This window comes from Equus caballus, chromosome 3 (genome assembly GCF_041296265.1).
Source record: "Equus caballus isolate H_3958 breed thoroughbred chromosome 3, TB-T2T, whole genome shotgun sequence".
Taxonomy (NCBI): Eukaryota; Metazoa; Chordata; class Mammalia; order Perissodactyla; family Equidae; genus Equus; species Equus caballus.
Genome location: NC_091686.1, coordinates 33,612,635 through 33,620,068, shown reverse-complemented (window position 1 = coordinate 33,620,068; position 7,434 = coordinate 33,612,635).

Sequence of the window (7,434 nt, the reverse complement as noted above, 5' to 3'; positions counted from 1 at the left end):
CATCCACTCGCGCCTGGGCTGTTGCCACGCTGGACCAAACCTGGACCCTCTCCTACCTGGGTTATTGCCTTTGTCTCCTAACTGGCTTCCACCCTCCCTACGCTCTGCTTCCAGCCCCGAAGCCACAACGAACAGAAAACCCGAAGCCAGATGGGGGGCCCCTTCTGTGCTCCCAGCCCTGCATGCTGCCCAGATCACAGACAGAGTCTTACAGCGGTCCACAGGCCCCCGCCTCTCACCTCCTCTCCCTCAATACTTCCTCGGCTCTGTCTACATCCTCTGCCTCCTTTCCTTCTAGATTTTTCTCCATAGTCATAGGTCGTTTAATCGCTTATTTAGTATTTGTGTTCCTCTTCTGGCTCATATGTTTTTAATATCTTTTGCTCTTGCCGAGTCCCCGGTGCATAATACAGTGTGGGGCCCTTAGTTATGATCTGGGAATGATGACTGGATTGTGGCTCCAGGTCAGAGGACCTGGGTTTGAATCTCAGCTCTGCTACTTCCTGGCTGTGTAATCTCAGCCGAAAGTTTTGTGATCGTTTATGCCGAAGGCTGCCTAGTCCACCAGTATCCTGTAGCCGTGATCCCTCTCGCGCAGCAGACTGCTGGACCACAGCACCATCCCTGGAGCCTGAGAGGGGCCGCTGGGATGTGGGCAGAAGTGATGGGCACCCCTTCTTGCCAAGCCTGAGGCTGGGCTCACAGTGTCATCAGCACGATGCTGGAGACACCGTCCTGGAGCAGTTGAGGGCGACTCCTGAAATGCAGCCCTCGTCTGCAGCAGCCGGATTCAGAGGATGGAGATGCAAAGTCTAAATGCTGAGACTCAAAATGAAGCAAAACCAGCTCGCCCAGAGCCGGCAGCGCCACCACTTAGACCTCGAATTCTGCACCAGGAAACTTAAATCTCTCCCCCTCGGAGCCAGGAATTCTGCTCCCAGGTGGTGAGCCCCAGGGAACAGTGGGAGACGCACACAAAGGTTTGTACATAAGAATGCTCGCTATTTATCACCACGTTTTGAGGAGGAGGAGACCCTTGGGAGTAAAGTCAATGTCTAAAATTAGGGGATTGATCGTAAGTGATGATACAGCCAAGTGAGGGAAAGCTAAGCGGGCCTCGAGCGGAAATTTCCTGTCTTTGTAAAGAACCTGAAGACACACGTTCCCTCTGTGAGCGGAAGAAGCAGAGTGTGGGTCTCTGTAGAGTAGGACGTGCTGTTCTGTGAATGCGTAGAAGGATTCCCAAATACTCCAAGCGGCCACCCCTTAGCAGTGACATTACAGGTGAGTCTTATTTTCTACATATTTGTTCTGTATTTTCCAAAAGATAAAGTGCATTACTTTGATAATTAGATACGCGATAGTAAATGTGAAAACCTTGCTCACGTCGCACTCCCTCCAACAAACGTGTCACCACGGTTAAAATGGCAGCAAGTGAAGTCAGTCCCCTTATCTGAGCCTTGAAAAATAGAGATTATGTCACCTTTTCAGATAATCCCATGGATCGACAAGAACCCACTGACAGGCTGAATGAGAGCACTTTAGCCAATGGCTCACTTCTGCGGTGCTGAGAGGAAAATGATAATAAACACATGAATGAACAAATAGATGGACGAATGAATGAATAAACAAACCAGTTATGACAAAGAGCTTTTGGGGCCAGAGGGTTCTCCTTCTACGATCTGCTGTGATCCCCATGTTTGGCTAGTGAGTGAGGGAAGCTGCAGCCTGCTGTCCTAACTGTGGAGATGACAAAGACCCTCGGAGAGGTGAAGCCACTCACCCTGAGTCGCCCAGCTGGTCAGTGGTGTCTCCTGGGCTCTGAATCTTGGTCTGCATCTTCCTGTGACATCACACTCCGGAATGGGAGACAGGACACGTAGTTTTGATGTGGGGGGAGAGGGGTTGTTTCCAACTGGTGGGACAGCAGGAGGACGGGGTGTCTGGGTACCCAGAAAGCTGGGGTTTGCAACATTCAAGGCTGCAAGTCCTCCCACAATGGGGGTGCTGCATCCTGGCCATCAGCATACCCACTTGGGGCCCAAGCCGACAACAGCAACAGACAGCATCCCCCAAAGATCGCAAGAGGCTGACCAGACTCACCCTCAGTGATTCTGTTGGAGGTGCCAATCACCCTCAGGCTCTGGCCTGATGTGCCCCCTCGGAGCCCTCCTTGTGCCCACCCTGCCAGCACCGAGAGCCCCTCCTCTCGGCCTCCCACCCCTCGGTTTGGCAGCTCCCGTCAGTGTGGCTGTTGCCTGCAGGTTGTTCTGCCCCCAGAACCTCTGAGCCTCCGAGAGGATGGCACCAGGCCATGCTTATCCCAACGTCTGCGTCGGGCAACGTCAGCTGATCGCTCTGGTCAGTGTCAGTATCTGTGCCCGGCTTCCACCCTCTGCACTCCAATTTTATCAACCAAAGTGCCAGTCCCCCCATTATGGACTGAACTGTGTCCCCTCCTCATTCGTACGTTGGAGCCCTAACCTACAACGTGACTGTGTTTTGAGATGGGGCTTCTAAGGAGGCAACGAAGGTTAAACGAGGTCCTAAGGGTGGGACCCTATTCTGAGAGAATTAGTGTCCTTGTAGGAAGAGGAAGAGATGTCAGAGAGCGCTCACTCGCCCTCTTGCTCTCATTCTCACTCTCTCTCCACGCGTTGAGAAAAGGCATGTCAGGGCATGGCGAGAAGACGGCCGTCTACAAGCCAGGGAGAGAGTCCTTGCCTGAGACCAACACTGCCGACACCTTGATCTGGGACTTCCAGTCTCCGGAATGTGAGAAAATGACCGTCTGCTGTCTAGCCCCCAGTCTGCGGCATTTGGGGGCATTTTGTTGGAGGAACCTGAGCAGACGAATATGTCTTCCAAGGCCAGTGAGGGGGCATGTCACGGCCAAGTGGGGCCACCCTGACAAGCTCGGCCCTCCAGGAATTTGAATCTGATGCTGATTGACTCAAAGGCTAGAAATGGTTGTCGTTCCCTCATTGTCACCGTGGCCTCTGAAGACAGGCTGCCCACGAGGGCCCTCGAGCTGTCCGGGTTCCTGACTGTTCTGTGACCTGGTTCTGGAATTCTCCTTTCAAGCCTATGAGCTATTCCAGAACAATCCATGAATTCCTTTTTTTTCTCAAGTAAGAAATGTTTTCACTGCAACCAACAATCCCCAAGTAATGGGACTTTCTTTTTATCCTTCCTGGTTGTGGATTAGTTAACAGCATCGTTTGAACGGCTCTTAATTTAGCAAAATGCTTTCACTCTCAGTGTGCCTGGATGAGCAGAAGCAGCAACACACGGGATTCCCTGAGCATTGCTTTTCGTCTCCTTTTATCTCCCGCCCCGCCACCCCCCCCCCCCCCCCCCGCCACCGCTTCACTCAGGGAGGCACGAGGAGAGAGAAGGATGGGAATGAGTCATTCTCCAGCTCAGCCCTGGCTTCGACCTCCATGGCAAATATGTGGATTTTGTCCAAAACTAGATGAACGCGACGGCCTCACATTTGAGATGAAGCCAGAAATGCCCTTGGAATGAAGCTGTTTTGCCACTGTCACAGGGCCACAGGGAAATTACCATTGTTTTTCTTTTGCCAAGGGATGATCACTAGTCATAAAGGGTTAGGAGGCCAAGGGAAGTTCATTCCTCGTAATGGGATGGCCCGACCCAAGAGCTTTCCACCCAGGAGTTAGTGAAAGGCTCAGGTGTGGCTGAGGGGTGCTCCGCTTCATGCGGCTTGGGGCAGTGAGGAGCGCTGATTCCTGGAGGCCCTGTGCACACAGAATCATACTTGTTCTGATGTCAGACGAGCTCATTGCACAGCAACAGAACAGAAGGAACCCGTTTCTTTCTCAGTTTGGATGCTTTCTTGGGCCATGCATGTGTGTTGCTTTTTAATAAAGGTTTAGTTAAATGCTAATTCCAAAACTTTTGGCCAAATCTAAGGAAAAGTGTTGAACTTGAAAAAAGAAAAAGTGGGTATGGTTTTGACGTCCTCTCATTGCAGTTAGGATTATTGAAGCGTTGTTTCCAAGGATGGCGAGAGATGAATGAAGGGATCTGGTGTGCCAAGAGAGTCTCAGCAGTCGCCATCAGCATCACTGACGTCACTATTATCATCGCAGTCATCATGGTCATCAATGATGATGATGATGGTGATCCTCCTTGTCATCATCATCATCACCCTCATTTCCATTGTCACCATCACCAGTTACCACCACCACCACCACCATCATCATCATCATCATCACCATCAGCATCACCATTATCACTATCAGCAGCAGTAGCATCACCAACACTGTCATCATCATCATCATCATTGCTAGCTTTATTTGACCCCTTAACTGCCAGGCACCATGCTAATCCCTCAACATGCATTTGCTCACTTAATATGCCATTAGCGCCTCCCTTTTATTTTTCTCCCTATATTCTACTAAATTTTTCCTCATGGCACTCACTTCTTCTGGGCATTACATTGATATTTATTTGTTTATTAGTTTATTGTTTCCTCCTCCTCTCTCTAGCCCAGAATGTAAATTATGCAAGAGATTTTATTTGTTTTACCGACAATGAGACTCCCACAACCCAGCCCAGTGCTTGTCACATAGTAGGTGACTGATTAAATAGTAGTTGAATGAAAGAATAATATTAATGACAACCCCATGAGTTAGACACTATCCCTACTCTCATAGTAGAGGTGAGGGAAACGAAGCTCAGAGAAGCTAAGGAACTTGCCTGAGGTTGTCAGTACCAGAGTCAGAACTCAGAGGTGAGCGGTCAACACAAACCTCAGGCTCTTTAACGCTAGACTAAGGTGTGAGTTCATCTTTGTCCTAGAACTAACAAGATATAGATGCTTCAAGATGTTTAAACTTCCACGTCTCTGGTTGTTTTTCTGAGGCAAATGGAATGCATCTCCACTCTCCAAAATAGGGAGAAAGAAAAGTTCTCAGAGTGGAAAATCACCCATGTCTGCTTCTCTGCTTGATATAAAAAACCCAAACTCGTGTTCTCCAAAACTCTTACTTAATGACTTGCCAAGGTAAGAGCCATTTGCTCAAACCAAAGCAGGGATAAAAGTTGACTGACAAGGCTCTAATTAAACCCCAATTTATAATCTAACAGCCTGAGATCTTTCAGGCCATAAAGGACTTTGATCCTAGAAATTGTGCTGATACGAATTCCCCCACTCCCCCTTGCCCATCTCTATCTGGCCTCCCTAACTTCAGGATGGGCACTGCAGCTGGGGCTGCAGCCCGTGTTGAAAAGAAATTAGTTCCCTGCAGTGGCTGAATGAGCTGTCTTTAAAAATAACAACAACCCAACACGGGGTCTTGAGATAGCACTCTGACCAGGGGCTCCCTCAGCGGGGGCTTCATTTGCATAGTGATGCATGCCAGATGGTTCTGAGACAAATTCCAGCATCTGTGATGATGGAGGAGCTGCCACTGCTTGGAGTGGGGGAGGGCTGGGGATGGGCCGATGTGGGGGGCGGGGCGCTGCTCCTGTGGGCCTCAAGGGAGTTTACCCTCTCTAATGGTTTGTGAGGAGGAGGAATCCAAGTTAAAAACTAATAATAGACGATAATATGGGGGACATCATAATGGATTGTGACTGGAGGAATCGGTTCTGAGCGTGGTGTGGGTTTGGGGGAGCCAATAGATGATACCCAGGGGTATCCTTTCCCTAGTGAGCTAGAGAGGTCCGGATAACCAGTCCCAGATTTGCCATTTCAGAGACCAGGAGATTTTTTAAAATATCAGTGGATTGACGCAGTCTCACCAGTTTTATCGCGTCAATTAAGCACTTGAAAAATAACAAGCAAACAAACAGATGAACATAAACAGCAAATCCCGATTATCTACCCCTGTAACCAGCTTCTTTTAAAAGGAAGATTTTAACACCCAAAAATAGTGGGAAAAACATCATCGCCAATGAAGAATAGGCCTTCTCAAGAAAGAGCAGATGACAATCGTAAGCACCTTTGAACAGACGCACACTGTCCTTATTTTTCTCATTTATCCTTGGTGAATTTGTCATAGATCAGCTGAGCCCAAGGTCTGATATTTGTAGGGTGACTGAAAGTCCCACTTGGGCTGGGACAGTTAAGTTGAGGCGATTCTTAATTAACTAATGTCTAATAACTGGTCTCAGCATCTCCTTTCATTCTCAATGGACTCTCGTTCGGACAATCAATTATGTGGTCATCCGGAGAACTCGGGGACTGCTAGTGCCGTCATGAGCAAGGCTTTATTTTACTCCATGACCCTGTGGACATATTTTCAGTGCTCTTTCAAAATGCTTTCATGCCTGTTTTCAGCAGAAGGAAGTGGGAACCTGATGCTCTGAGATTTGCTTTCTCTTTGCCGCCATCCTTCTGTCTTCTCTCTCTCTCTCTTTAAACAACTTCATTGAGATATCATTGACACATACAAATTTATATATTTAAGATATGTAATTTGATGTTTTGATATACATCTGCATTGTAAAGTTTCTTCCTTCTTCCCTTTCTTATGCTGCGTGATGGTCTGAAAGGTCTCCGTGTAGATGAGCAAGAAGTGGAAGAGGGATCAAAACATCATGCATATAATTCTGTCAAAATGTATCCTATTGGCACAGAAAATGGAGAAACTGACCTCCGCCCCTCACCTGCTGGTGTGCGGGAAATTTGCTGGATACTCGACACCTCATTTCAGCAAAGCGGGGCATGCTACAGACGGGGAGCCTACCTGTCGGCTTCCTTGACTTATTTTTCCACTCACGTGTTGCATCTTGCTTACAGAATGACCCCACTAAATGGTCAAATACACACCTCACTCTATCACCACTTTCCACGTTGTCGATAAAGTGTGTGCACATATCTATGTGCTAGTGCAGAAGGGATGGGGAATTTGATACAAAGGGGTGCTGTCAAGATGAAAACGAAACAGGCAACATAGAAGACAATTTCTGTGCTCACTGAGTGAGAGACAGCGTGTCACATCTAGAACGACCACTAACCATCCTGAATGTTACTCCATCTGAACATCCCAAACACTAGATGACAATGGTGCTGACGGTGATGATGATGAGATGATGATGATGAGATGATGATGGTGATGACCATAGTCATGATAGTGATGATGATGAGACAGCCACCCAGAGTCCACTGGACACCCCAGCACAGGCAGTGCTAACTTGTGTGCACATGTGCTTTACAACCTGTCTTGGAAAGTGGGGGCAGTAGACTTGGCTTGGTGCCCATTCCTCCAAGTAACCCACGTAACTCTAAGAACGTTAGAGTTAGTGGGAGCCTTCGAGATCTTCTGGCCCGAGCCACTCTTTTTACAGATGAGAAAATACTGCAAGTTTGGAGAAGGAAAGTTCCACGTATTTATTTTCTTGCCCAAGACTGTAGGTATTTAGTCCTTTCTTTTTTAACCTATAGGGAGGGTAGTCATTGGT